This window comes from Dipodomys spectabilis, unplaced genomic scaffold (genome assembly GCF_019054845.1).
Source record: "Dipodomys spectabilis isolate Male_0828 unplaced genomic scaffold, ASM1905484v1 ptg000256l, whole genome shotgun sequence".
NCBI lineage: Eukaryota > Metazoa > Chordata > Mammalia > Rodentia > Heteromyidae > Dipodomys > Dipodomys spectabilis.
The window spans coordinates 385,516-400,752 of record NW_024870933.1 but is presented as its reverse complement, the minus strand read 5'-3'; the positions used below and the strand labels follow the sequence as shown (position 1 = coordinate 400,752).

The 15,237-nt window shown below is 35.6% G+C and overlaps 1 protein-coding gene across 3 annotated transcripts in view; it reads right to left on the bottom strand.

Moving 5' to 3' along the window:
- The window catches only part of Fign (fidgetin, microtubule severing factor), a 129,928-nt gene that overhangs the window by 96,053 nt on the left and 18,638 nt on the right, over window positions 1–15,237 (bottom strand). The window contains exon 1 of one of the 3 annotated variants that reach the window (XM_042699509.1): window positions 6,861–6,980. The exons of the other annotated variants lie outside the window; for them this stretch is intronic. The gene's annotated coding sequence lies outside the window, so the exon portion shown is untranslated. Of the gene's footprint in view, window positions 1–6,860; window positions 6,981–15,237 lie in introns of those variants that run through there. 3 annotated transcript variants of the gene reach the window in all.

Here is a 15,237-nt window from a genome sequence, read left to right as displayed (position 1 = left end):
GAAAAAACAAAGAGTCATCTAAATAATGACCTCTAATTTGACTATGTAGCAATTCGCTGTTTAGCAATTTACTATTTTTATTACATTTTAAATCAATCTATCTAACACAGAAATTCTTTCAACCTTACACACTCCTAGTCCATTGCTGCGAACCTATATTTCACAGCAAGACAATATCTTTCTATAATAAAGAGGTAATAAAAAGAGTACCAATTATCCCAGTATTTTCTCAAAATAGGTAGACTTTCTTTCATGCCTTAATTTTATGTTTTCCTTTGCCCCATACTAAAAGCACGGCATAATTATCCCTGAACAGGTTGAGCAAGGTCTCCGAAAAATCTGCTCAGGGTGATTATTTAGCTTTTTTTTCTGTATTTGCAGAATTTAGCTGAGACTGTTACAAGCGGTTTATCAAAATAAATGCTTGATTGGCTTTAGCAGTTTTTCGTAATTGAAAAAATAAAGAAAAAAGAGTTTTCTAATAAATGGAGGGAGAGAGAGGTTAAATACTTTAATTACTAACTTGCAAAAAGATTTCCATTTGAATATGGAAACAATGTAAAGGGGTCCCTAATTTTTATGGGACTGGAATCACTCCAGAGGATTTAATGATACTGCTGGGCAACTAAAACTGTGCAACTGAATAATGTGATTTCTAAGCATACTTCCTTAACAGTTAATAGCACTAGGGAATATGTAAGCTGGGTTATTTGATGAGTGAGGTTGAATATACAAATGTCCAGGGGGAGGGAGACTTAAGAAAGCAATAATGGTTTTAATGATGTATTTTCTATTTTCTTAAAATGAAGAGCGTTACTTTTGAGTCAACAGGCAGGTGAAGCAAAGAACTGCAGAGGGATTTTCCTAGGGAGGATTGCTGGATTTTAACTCAAGAGCTCAGGTAAATATGTCTGCCCTTCTAAAGCACACTTGACATTTCTGATCTTTGAACTCTGATTTTCACTATTTGTAGGCTCCTTAGTGAGGCCTTAAGAAGTAAAGGTCTTCTTGAGCCCAAATGACCCTTATTGCTTTCGGATTCTGCTCATATATAGGCACTGTATAACAGGAAATGCATGTTAACTCTATTTCAAGGATTCAGCCACCCCTGCTCTAGATTGTACCCCCAAAATGGAAATTTAATAAACAAAAGAATCTCCATCCTTCTAAATATCAGTTAATTCCACCTAATCAGATCTATTATCAGCATTATCCTAACACACAGATTACCAGCATTACAAAGCAACCATTACTAATTAGCCTTCCTTCCTCAGACAGCTAGCCAGGGAAGCCTGCACACATTACTGTATTAAAAGAGAGCTATTCTGAATTGCTGTTCTGTTTGGAAAGAGAGGGGGGAAATATCTGTGTTCCCTTCCAGCTGGCAGAGTTTTCCTAAATTAGATTAACTTTTAATTTAAATTAAAAATTTGTAAAGCTTCACACAAAGAGACAGTAATTGCCCATTTGAAACATCCCCCCAAAAAAAGGCGATTGAAGGGTACAGTAATATGCTTACATGAATAATAAATAATACTTAGCATTTAGATAGAGTTTCCCTCATCAAATCACTCCTGTATCAGCATAAACTAATTGTCACATTATCCAAGACTAAAAGTGAAATTAAAACAGAAAAATGTCTCTACCTTAAAGTGTGGTAAACTGAGGCATAACTACAGGACAAGTCAGCTTCAGAACATACCTTCTAGGTGTCAGGAATTTCCTCATGGGACCTGTGTGTGCTGTTCAGTTAAATCTGAAATTAATTTCTGGTTGGTGGCACTGGGGGACTTTGTGACAGTTCTGACACTCATTTATGCCAATGGCCATGAAGAGCTACATGGAACACGTGGCCTCTTTTTACATATTATGAAAAGGGAATAATTAGTCAAAGATATATGCATATAATTCCTCACAAATGCTCAAAGGACCAGTTATTCTTTACCATTACAAAGAATTTGTTGGCTACCTCCTAACAATAACCTAATGGAATATTTCACTCAGTCAGGAATTAAAGCTCCAACCTAAAGTAGGTGTTCAAATGGGAATATTTCCAAGACCCTGAAAGAATGTTCATCGCATATCTTCCAAGGTAAAGTTTCCTAGTTCAAATCATATACCATCAAGGTACCTTGATGGTATATCGTGCACACACGATTTCAGTATGTTTAATAACATAAAATAAACCCTTGTAGGTTCAAGAGAATGATTTTACTTTTTGTATTTCCTCATGGAGGAAATAATGGCTAAGAATTAGGGTGACTTGGTGACATCTTTGTGATACTTCTAAATGAATGCACGTTTCTTATCCTGAGCACAAGAGATATGATATACACCCGTAGTACATATCTGTGTATGACAAACACATATTTCATGCACATATGAAGTTGAGGAATCTTTGCAGTAAGTTCAATATTCCTCAGAGGTCTGCAACCCACACGGTAGCAGCCAGTCTCCTAGAAGCTAAGAAATAACACAGTGTTCAGCACCCTTGTTGCACAGCTGACATTCAACAGAAAAACTGAGTGACACAATCAGTTTCCATGTCCCTAAAAATTTTGAAGTGGAAGTTCATAGACTGAAACTTAGATTCCCATAGCATTTTGGAGCTTGAAGGAAAGCTAGAAGCAAGTCATCCATTTTAAGACGAAAAAACTGAGGTTCAGAGAAACTGTGGCTTTGTCTTACAATGTACCAATTCAATTCAGTTCTTACAATTTCAGTACAGTTCACTGTACATTAGAAAAATTACATTAGCTGGCAAGGTGAGACACTTCTAAAAATTATGTAATCAACTATGTAAGTTCTTCTTTCTGCCTCTCTCTGACTCTGCATGCTTTCTTCCTCCCTTCTTCTCTCTCCCCCTTCGCTCTCTCTTTCCCTCTCTCCTGAACCCTTATCAATATAATACAAGATTGTGTCCCCTACGTGCCAAGTAACATGAAGAATCTCTTACTATAATGGTTTTCTTTTTCTCTCCTCTATTTCAACCTTTTTTTCTATTAGCATGGTAACAAGAATGGGGCACTATGCACATTTTTTTTAAAAGGGAACCGATTTAACATAAAAAATCAGTTAAGATATACCAACCATTACAAGAAAACTGAAACCTTAAAATCTATTTTAACCACAGTTAGAAATGTAGGTGTTTTAATGTTGCTAGAATCTTCCACGTCTTTTTTCATTTCTTTTAATCTGGAGAATTTACACGGTTGTATATAAACCTTATTTTAGTCTTCCTAGAATGTCATCTCAATATCTCAAGATAGCCTGAAGCATCATGAATTACATTTTCAGCCTTCTCGGGGCTCTGTGAAGCTCTAGTAGTATTACATATTACATATAAGGTACTTTTAATGTTTTTCTAAGGCTTGTTAATTGCTATGCAAACTTCATACTTCATAGCTTTAATGTTTAGCTTCTCTACCAGTAAACTTGAGCCTACAATTCATCTGGTTTTCTATGTTAGTGGTCTCTACCCATTAACAGGTCTAAATGTGCTCTTTTGGTAAAGAACTATATTTTGATAAATATATAGTAGTTATCAATTAGGAGCATGAAAAAAATCCTTTGAGCTTTTGCTATGAACATTCAATAAAATAAAAGCCAAGTCAATGTGCAATTGTTGTGACTGCTTTTCTTACTCCAAATTTTAGGTGGCATATAGAAAGAACTCTCAATATGATAATTCAAACAGGTGCTATAGATGTCTGTATTTATTTCAGGCTTACACACTGAGTAGTGTGTATGTGTGTGTGTGTGTGTGTGTGTGTGTGTGTGTGTGTCTATGTATGTGTGTGTGTGTGTGTAAAGTGAACCTAAAGTACACTGTTTTGGATAGACAATTCACATTACTAGATGGGTACCAATGGTTCATGCCTGTTAGTTACCCTACCTACTCAGGAGGATGAGATCTGGGGAGCTCACTTCAAAAGGGCAAGAATGCTGGTGAACCTCTTATCTCCAATTAATCACAGGAAAAGCTGGAAAAGGTGGTGTGGCTCAACTGGTAGAATGCTAGTAGCCTTGAGCAAAAGTTGCTCAGGGGCAGAGCCCAGGCTCAGAGTTCAAGGCCTAGGACCAGAAAAAAAAAAAAAGAGAAAGAAAGAAAGAGAGAAAGGGAGAAAGAGAGAAAGAAAGAAATAAAGAAAGAAGGAAAGAAGGAAGAAGGAAGGAAGGAAGGAAGGAAAGAAAGAGAAAGAAAGAAAGGAAAAAAGAAATACACATCACTATTTTCTGCCTATCATCCCCACAAATTACATTATTATATGTTTTTTGACTGTATAGAATTCTGTTCTGATCTACATGCAAGCAAAACCAGTCTTTGAAGAAAAGCAATGCTGAAATCTCAGTCATTTTTGCATTAGAGGAAATCTTTGTTGGCTGAAATTCTGAAAAGCAAATATTTTCAAATACAGCCCTTTATTAAGTTTTTCCTTGAGTAAAAGTCTTATTTTAAAAAATAATAATATACCCAAAGGTACAAAAAGCTAGAGAAACTTTCATATTCCTAATGCTAGAGCAGTGCTGGCATCAGCTGCATTCTCAAAGCATATCTTCATTATTGCCTGACATGGTAACAGGAAATTATACAACTCTTATATAATTATTCTCAATTTCTACTTAGAAATAAAACCCAGGCACTCATTGCTCATTTCAACATACTCAGGATATGATGAAAACAGCCCATCTTACCATGGCTATCTGTAAGCTGTGTACTATTTTCTACACTTTATTCCCTATTAGGCAAACTGTCTGGTTCCAAGTTATCTGAGAGTACAGAAACAAAAAAAAAAATTTTAAAAAGGAGAAAATCTGGAATTTAAGTGTGTTTAGTAGAGTAAAATAAATAAAATTTTAGGAAATGTTCATTCAAAACTAAGTACAAATCAAACAAAATTTGGGAAATAGCAATATTTTATCATTGGCTTAATTTTCATAAAAATACGCCTGCTTAAAATACTGGTCCTTTATTTTGCTTTAATTTTAAAACAACTTAACAATATTCTATTTCTGCCAGCAGCCTTGTTAATGAGATAAAAGAGCCAAACTATTTGTGGTAAGTGGAGCGCAGTGAATAATTTTTACCTTTTTTTATAAATGTTATAAATGCATGAAAGTAAATGTTTATAGTTAACGGATGTATATATATATATATATATGTGTATATATATATATATATACACATATATATATATATATATATAACATGTTTCATAAAAACCAAAAATCTATAAGTACTTTCAAATACACTATTTTGGTTATTTCATAAATGAAATTTTTATATTTAAGTTTCCTCTAATAATTTTAAGAGCTGACTTTTCCTATTAAATTCTATGTTTTTACCTGGCAAAATTACACATTTTCTAAATATTCACAAAGGTGATTTAGTCACTGTGAATTCTAAAAATGGAAACTAAATTAATATCATCCATATAACTGAAACTTGGCCACTTCAGACATTGTTATCTTTATAAAATAGTTAGAAAATTAGACAGGAAAAAGGAAACACCGAAGATAGCATACTTGTTTTATAGACACCTGAATACAACGAATGACCAATTTTCCAATTACCAGCAAGAATAGTATCAGAAATAGCTGACCGTTTACCAGTGCCTTAATTAACTACTATTAAATGATAATTAAGACTGTTCCAATTAAGTTTTAATTTTAAAAAATTAAGTCGAAACTCGGTTGTTCAATAATCATCATCCTTTGGTGTGTTTCTAGGCACAGAATATAGCAATTTACTATTGACAAGCACTAACGGAGGAGGTCATTTCCCAAGTATAGTGTGGACAAAGGTGAACCGGGCAACTGATGAAATCTGTGGCCAAGGCGAAATAGCAATCTCTGAGCCAAATGGTAATAAAGTTACTGAAATGAAGCAATGTAGTTTCTAAACTGAACTGTCATAAAGGAGGATATGGGCTTCAAACTGGTGTGTCAGTAGTAATTAAAATATTATTTCTCTGTTTTAAAAAGTTCCAAATGGTTTTAATAGTCCTATCGATTTTCTTTCTTTCTTTTTTTTTTATTCGCACAGCTGAATGTGAGTTGAGATGGATTTGCTGGTCAGACAGGGGAAGGTAGGGTAGGGGAGACTGGTAAGGACAGAAGGAGAGAAGGCTAGGTAGAGGTATTAGCATATTGGAGTCTACGGATGCTTGCACCAAAACAAAACAAAACAAAACCACTACTAGTACCACCATACAGAAGTGAAAGGATTCAAAACTTACATGAGAGGCTAATGTTTAGAAAGCAATGGTAGATACACTGTATTGATGCTACGTTCCTATAAAGCAAAAATTCACAAAACACATTCCTCCCATGGAATCTAAGGCTCTCACACCAATGGGTGTTCTTCATAATGCAGGCCAGAAGGGACATTTTCACAGGATTCAAAACCAGAAGGAGGACTCAGGAATCCACATTGCTTTTTGCACCAAATGGCTCACACCTGGCAAACCATAGGAGGAACACATGCACCTACAGTAAGTAGGTACAATCCATATCTAAAATCCAGACACTCTCCAAGCCTCAGACATCTGATGCTATGGTGAAATCTAAAGAATTAATATTTTACTATCAAACAGTGTCTACAGTGATGTTACATGCAATCTGCTTTGTATCTAGGTAATTTCATGCAGTTATCTTTGACTTAATGAGACCTATATTCATATTACTAAATAAATTATTTGTCTAAGCAGAAATAGAAAATACAAAAGGGAATTCATTTGGAGAGAACACAAAAGACTCATAGAGAATCATGCGGACCTTAGTTACAGTGGTCTGATGAAAAGCTTAAGCTTTGGAAATATGTTACAGTATTGTCTTGTCTGCTTGGAAGATGATCCTACCTTACACACTCCTGCATGCATTTCCCACCCAGCTGTGGGACCCAAGATGAGATCTGCTCTATTATCAGGAATCTGTCTGTGCAGGACTTCGAAGTCCTCAGATTGTATTACCAGATGAGCACCTTCTTGCCTTGTGTATCCAGTTCCCATAAAGCTAAATAAACTTATAAAATATATTTCCAGAATGGAAGTTGTCTTTTGTTCTTTTATCTATTTTGGGGGAAAATAGAATGGTGTTTTAAAATGGGCTGGTCAATCAATTTATTTTTCTCTTGCACTCCTGAAGACTCTTGGGGAAAAAAAGAAAGAAATACACTAGCAAGATGCACACTGTTACTTGTCTACATTTTCTCATAGTTTTCCTACAGTTGAATATGACAACCCAGAAGGAAGAAAACAATACAAATATTCACTGAATAAGCAATGTGCTGTTAAAGCTAATAAGCAATTAACTGAGTTTGTTTTTGTACCATGATACAAATGAAACATCTTTATACATTTTCCTCTGAAGTCATGGACCTTTTACACAAACATTAAATATCCTATGCCAAAGTGGTATGCTAGTGTTTCACGAGTAATCATCAGGGCTCCAGCAAATAAAGTATCCTCCAGCTGCAGAAAGCAACTGTGTCACCACACAAACTCTCTTTTTAAGGGAAAAGGGCAGTCAACCATATCAACTTCCAAAACTGAGACATCTCAGCTCAAAGTTTCATCATCCTTAGAGAGAATATAAAGGAAGATTTAGCAATATTAATTACACTTTAGAGAAAATAGGAGCATTAAGTGATTGCTTTTCTATCCTTGGTTCAATTTGCTTTCTTCTCCTTCCTCCTCCTCCCCCTCCCCCTTCTCTCCTTCCCTCCCCTTCCTCCTCCTCCTCCTCCTCCTCCTCCTCCTCTTCTTCTTCTCCTTCTTCTTTCTTCTTCAATTTTGGCAAGGCTAAATGACCTTCCTTCACAGGAAGTAAATATGTAACCAATTAATGCACTGACAAAAGAGGCCTCTCCAATTAGGATTTGGGGTGTGCCAAATGCAGGTGGGGATGTGTTTGCAAAATGAAGCAAAACACAGGAAGATCTGTACTGCCATAAGATAGGATTCAGGACTTTGTGTTGCTGCCTGTAACAGAATACTGTCCTTGAAATGAATGCTTTTTATTTAGTACCAATTTTAACAATACCCATCACATAAATTAGGACACAATAGGGATTTGGAATGCTTAGTCATCGCTTAAAAAATAAAAATAAAACAGAATCCAGAAAAAGCTGAAGGTGCTAGTTCATCTTGTTCAGTTCCCACCCTCCTTCAGGTAATAACTTTATTCGTAAAATCAAGACCCATAGCATTGGCTAAAGACACTCAATTACCAGTGTTCACTTGTACACAATGGCTCTTCTGGCTTCAAAGAACCATCTAATTCAGTTTATCTTTTTTCAATTCATATAAACTACTGACTGCTTCACTAAAACTGAAGTGTATATTCACACACTTGGCACTCTTACACACACAACCTGAAGAAAAAAGGCATTCATTTTTAACCACAGAGCTGCAATAAAATCAAATCTCCTTTTCACTCCAAAGGCATCCCTGGATTTAGAAGACGCTTGCCATTTGCAAAGTAAGTCCAGTTACCATAACAAATGTACACTTTACCAGCCTTGGAATTCTAATTGTGTTTAATACAGTTTCATGTTGCATCGAAGTACAAAATCAATACCATTTGTCCAGCATCCAGGAAAAATGGAATCCATAAACGGTCCTTATTGAGTAATTAAACACCTATTATTGTCATGGGTAGTGAAACAATGAATATGATAAGATAAATTTTTGCAAGAAAATACTGCAGTGATTAATACCTCCCTATGTATTAAATAAAAATGACTGCCTTTTGTGCAGTACTGCTAGCAGAAGAACAGAGACAGGAGAAGTAGTTGCCAGTGACACAATAACAGGCTAACCTTGAACTGAACTCCTTTCCTCAAGAAATTAAATGCTGTAGCAGGACTTTAAATCCCCCACTTAGAGCTCATTTGTGTGCCATGTAACCTGCAGTTCCTGAAGAGAACTCATTATCTTCAGAAGGAGAATCCCTTTTATAATTTCTTTATGAATGTGCATATTGTTTCTAGAAAAAAGTATTACTGTCCAAAAAGGATTGGAATATTAACAGTGTAAGCAAGGCAGGAAGAATTGTCCCAATCAAACACCATTTCTACTTCCAGGAATTCAAGCTCACAATGCAATCTGTAATGGAAAACTAAACATTAGGCTGAAGAAAATGCTTATTTAGAAAAAGATATTAATCTATTAGACTGATGCGAGCACTCTTAGTGATTTTGCTGCTACAGTTCTGTCTTTGCAGCTCTCTCTCATTAGTAGAAGAGTTCTTATTCCATAGCCTCCACTCCTAACACTCTCTCTTTCTCTCTCTCTCTCATTTCATCCTCCACAAGGTTCCTACTCCTCCACTCTGCTGTTTTTTTTTTTTTTAAAGGAATGATGTATCAGGAACAACTACAAAGTACAAAAAGATGAGTCTATGACGTGGCACTTGTAAAGGGTAACCCTATTTCACAAGTGAGATGGGACAAAAAAGAAAGAAAAAAGGCCACTAAAGCAATAACTGCTCACTGAATTACCATTAAATCGTAAGATTTACAATCCTGTGCCCAGTAAGTGCATATCTAATGGAGTTTGTCCTCTAAAAGAATATAAAGTGAATCTGTGTAGCATGAGATGTATGCAGGCGATGTACGCTTCTTTTAATCTACTTTTTAATTAAAAACAAAAGAAAAAGTTCAAGACACACAAGAAGGACACAATGAGCAGCACCAAAAATTCCTGTGGCAAACTTAGAAGCTTATCTAATCTTAAATCGGTTTAAAAATGAACTGTTCTTGTTCTCTTCAACGCTGCATTATTCCTCCAAATACAGAATGTGAGGCACAAAATAACATGTATAGAAAAAGGAGACATCATGCTTTTTGGCCATTACACTAATTTATGAAATTGTTCATTACATTAAAAAAAATCTGAGTCTAAACATTAAACATTTAACTTTTAAAAAGCAAAGAGAAGATGGAGTTTGTTAGCATTATATTATTTAATACACATAAAACATTAGGTTGAAAAAATTGTATATGATGTTTATGCAATCATATGTTAATAAAATTGTGATTATGTTTATTTTTTGTTAAGATGAAGAACTTCTAGGGGAAAACTATTTTGAAGTAAAATGTCTAAAATGCTTTGATTCTTTCATAACCATTTTAAATTAAATTCTAATAATTCTTTCTTGTAATGCTTTCTAATGTAAACATTGTTCAAATAGTGCTGATTACTATTTCATGAGAAACACATCATTAAACTAACTGGTCAAAGATTCATCACATGGTAATATTATCAAAAGCTTTTGCAAGAGGAAAAACTGATAGAAGGTTAAATGAAGAATATTTCGTAAAAGATTTATTTATTTCATTATACTACATATGTGTCTTGTTTAAGCAGTACCACAGAAGTCACTGTCCTTGAATTAAGTAAAATGTAAAACTATGGTGCTGATTTTGCAAATCTATGTCTTGCTCTCCTCACCTCTCCCCCACAGGATCTGAATTTTATTTTAAAGGATTAACAAGTAACACACATGATCAGCAATGATATCCTTGTTCTTTTAAACCTTAGTGAATCAAGTTTGGCAAAGGTGAAGTTGTGAAATTATCAGTGCAAGACCCTCTGTCATCAGAGCCCTCAGAAAGGTATCTATACAGAAATGCCTAAACATCAGCATAAAGGATTTTACGAATTATACACACATCTATCACTTATAAACATGTAGTCTGACTCTAGATATTAAAAATATAAAACAGAGGCATTGATATATATGTATGTGCGTATAGATATAGATATAGATAAACAAAAAAACATCTGTTGTCCCCTCATATGAATCTTAACTTAGAATTCTACCTTAAGTGATTTACCTACCATTTTCTCCCCACCCTTCCAAATAAGATATTTACAAGATTATCCTAAATGTTACTTGCTCAAAGCCTCTCTCTAGGCTTTCGTGAGCCGGAGAATCTCCAGCATTAGATGAAGATCAGTGTACCACTTGATACTTTTTTTTTCAGCAGGGTGATAAAATTAAAGGATGGCTTTGATTTGCTTGAAGGATTACTTCTCTTACTTACTTGTTTAAAAGTACACAGTATTAACACAAAGGATGAGGGGGAAAGAAAATTCAGAAGATGACTGGAGAGCCTGGGCTAATTGCAAGCTGATTAGATTGTGCCATGCAACAGCTCTCCCTCCGTTACATACCATCACAAGCTCTGGTCTTTTCCACCCTGCAGCAGCAGCACCAGCAGCAAACAAGCTGATTTGCTAACAAAGTGGTCAGCTCGGGCACTTGCACAGCGGCTCACAGGGTCCACAGACGGCTGCTCTCCATGCGGAGAATCTCAAGCTCCATTTTCCAATCTGATTACACGGCTCCTTGTTCCAGCAGTCTTAAACCTTCATGGCAGTTTACCAACATTTTCATCACTTTTTTTTTTTTCTTTTACAAAGCCAAAGAACTGATAAGCTCTCAGGTACCCAGGATTTCAGAGTCAATGGCTGGCCAGCAGCCAGCAATCTCTCTCTACCACACAACTGTTTTGGGCCACACTGCATAAAGCAGACAGGATTGACTGCAGTGCACTGAACTACTAGAATGTTGCCATGTGTATAAGCAAGCGGCATGTTGTTGTGCTTTACCGGCGTTAATTATCATGGCTAATCATACCTATTAGGTACACAGTCCTAGTAAGTGTTGTGCCTACCCCTGTACCAAAAGAGGCAATACAAAACAAGCCAATAAGCATCTACCAATGACTTCCCTTACCCTAACTGATGTGCTCAGGAACTCTGTCTGAAAAAGGCAAAGCACTAATAACTGTTTGTTTTAATTCCTGGTCTGATTGCCTATACTAATTCCTTCAATCACCACAAAAATGATCCTAGTGACTTTCCATTAAATCTAAAAACTGTGCGGACAAGACAACACAAAATAACTGATCAGTTTCTTCAAACTCTGGAAGTTCCTCAGACCTTAAAAAAAAAAAAGATAAAGCACAGGGTGTAGAAATGAGGCACAGTAGCCTTTAAGTATTAATCTTACACCCTTTAGTTCCAGAAATCAACACAGAGTTAGTAAGAATGACAATGTAATATATATACATCCAGAACTTTTAAGCGATGAGCTATAGCACTTCAACATCAATGGATATATTTTCCTAATACTTTTGAATTTATTTCTAGCTGTAATCCAGGCCTACAATTTGAATTTGACAGTGAAATGCTCATCCCCAGATTGTTTCTGTTAAACCAAACAATAAACAAGCAAAGAATAATGAGTCTCTCTCAGCAATGACCAAAAAGTTTCTCACAAACATAACAACAACAACAACAACAAAAGGAGAATGGCTTTGAATGTCTGGAGCTATTCCCAGTTCATTTTGGTATAATATTGATCTATAATAAGAGGTTTGAACAGAAGAAAGGAAAGGAGAGGAATCTGCAATTATGGGGGAAAAATATAAAACTTGGCTTGCACAATGCCTCAGTACTCCTGCTTAACAGTGCACTGACCCTCTGTAGCTTGGAGTCATTAGCAGGAGTCCCACACTTGCCTCTAGAAGAGGGAGATTTGAACTCACACCCCAATGTGAAGAGATTCAGGATTTTGAGCATGCTAGACAGAAGGGTCACTCCTCTTCACTGATGAGGAAGACACTTGTCCCCAGGGGAAGGGAAAACTGGATGAGTGACTGTTGTAAGATTTAGGCAATGGATGTGCTGCTGACTCAGGAATGGACTCTGACAGCCACACTGCTTCAGTCCAGCCACTTGGAGAGAGAGCAGTGTTAGGGCAATAACACTGACAGCACATGGAAAAGTTGAGGGAGAATAGAAAACAGGATAGAAGGAAGAAATGAGCTAATGAAACAGCAGCTCCTTTTCTGAGATGGACATGTATCTGAAATAAACACTCTTTCCTTTTGCAAGTCAATACTGCACAGCAGATAAGAGATGTGTTTGTGACTATATAAATTCAGAACCACAGCATTTCTGAAAGGACTTTTTTACAAGCAGACATGCATTTTTAAAATGAATAGACTGGACTGAATATATATATATATATATATATATATATATGTATATATATATATGTATGTATATATCCACAATACTGCAAAAAAAAACCCCTATAAATGCAAAGAAAGTATACACATACACCCATATATGTATTTGCATGTGGGTGGTATTCTGCATAAATGACTGTCAACTTAAAATGCCATTCTCTAATTTATATGCAAATTCTACCTCTGGTAAAATAAAAACATATTTTAAGCAGCTTATAGTGCCAACACATTATTCCCATGAATGATTCCTAGTAAACTATTTATGCCAACTGTGGGGCTTTTTTTTTATGATTTATTGGATGGTGAACGAAACCACTTAAACTATAGTTGTCTGTATGAATCAGTAATTTTCATGTTTCTAATTAAAATGTAAACAGCGTAATGAAGACATCAAGTTTTTAAGCAAATGTCTCTTCCAGTGCCACTTGGGGTATGGTAATTACTGGAGCAGATCTATGGATGCTCGGGAATCCTCTACAAGTCCAGATTAAAAGCATTACTGCTAAACCTGGCTTTTTACACGAGGGAATTGTGTACTCTAACCCAGTCCCAGTTTGCTTAGAGATGCACACTGGCACTTCCTTTAAAAAGTGGTCATTAAAAAAGAATCACAATGGAAAATAACAAATGAAGTAATTTATATTTAAAATGTTGATTATAAAACATTTATGAGCAATCAAAACACTAGAATTAGATCCCCTCAGATTTGATTTCCTGCTATTCTGTTTCTTGAGAGAGAGAGAGAGAGAAAGAAAGACAGAGAGAGAGAGAGCACCAAAGGGGTGGGGAGAGAGGAGAGAAGACAGAGAGAGAGAGGAAAAGAAAAGCAACCAAAAAAAAAAAAAAAGAAAGAAAGAAAGCAAAAGAGACAGAGAGGAAAAAAAAAACCCAAAGAATGTCTAGCTTGTATTTACAGAACCAGGATCTGATGTAGAAAAGCTGACTCCAAGGTTAGAATATATATGTATGTGTATATGCATGTATGTATGTATGTTCTAACTATATATTTATATATGTATATATACATATATATATGCTAGTTTCCAAGATTTAAGGAAATTTACAATGTAAAAATTAGAAATATTTAAAATGTAATAATCCATAATCCATGGGGGAAAATGTGTCCTTTTCTCTTATGTACAATAATGTAAAAAAAAATCTTTGAGGTAAAACCATGTTTTCATTTTTATTTCAGTATCTATGCTTTTACAAAACTCATCAAAATTTATCCTAAAGCAAGTGACCTCTTACACCTGATGAAAAGATTAATCACCTCTTCTGCTTCTAAATCCTAACTGAACTTCTCTCTGAAGCCTGTTCCTCCAAGTTATTCATTTGCTTTCCATATTTACCACTCAGCAGTTAAATAATTCTTCTTTTAAAAAGCATAATTTAGAACCACTCCCTTTTATCAATACCTCTTAGAATTAAGATAGCCTCTCTTGGAGTTGACTGTGTATAGCAGATAGAAAAAGCTTAAATTTGTAGGATAAAAGGCTTCTCCTCTCTGAAGATTTCTCTACTCCTGAACTCAAAGTTTCCAGACTGACTGATATGGCCAAAATTCTTACTATTTCACATAAATGCTAAACAAACATGGCTGTGGAACTGAGAATGGATGAGAGAATGTGGCAGGATAATGGAGGCAGAGAAAGGGAATCTTTTTTGTACAGTTCTGTTTTACTAAAGTAGTGTGTAACCACCATCCAGAAGCCAGTGAGAGAATTTCATCTCAAAGTATTTTCTCTATTTTTTCATGTGAAAACACATTAGCTTCCTCAACCTCACCACCCAGCCCCTGGCCCTGCCTGGATCTGAACACAGAGACTTAATATTTTGGGAAGAAAGAAGGATGGGACAAGATGAAGCAATCTGAGAGAGGCGTGTTTGGATGTTTAAAAATTTTTAAAAGGGGGGGGAGGTGGTTGTTCAGAGGAAGAAAAAGCTGATTAAACAAGGCCAAGTGTTTTGTCGGCTTAAGGGTGATATCATAGTTGTATTCGATATCAGAATGTTGTGAGTACAAGCATCATTTCTATTCGCTTTGTGCCAGCAAGGTAAACACGAGATTGCATTGTGGGTTAAAACAATAAGAAATCCCTTTCCTCCCAGGCTTTCAAGGCCGTGTTAATCGGGTGTAATTTTTAATGAACACTAGCTGCTTGGTGCTCATTCAAGACATTTCATTAGAA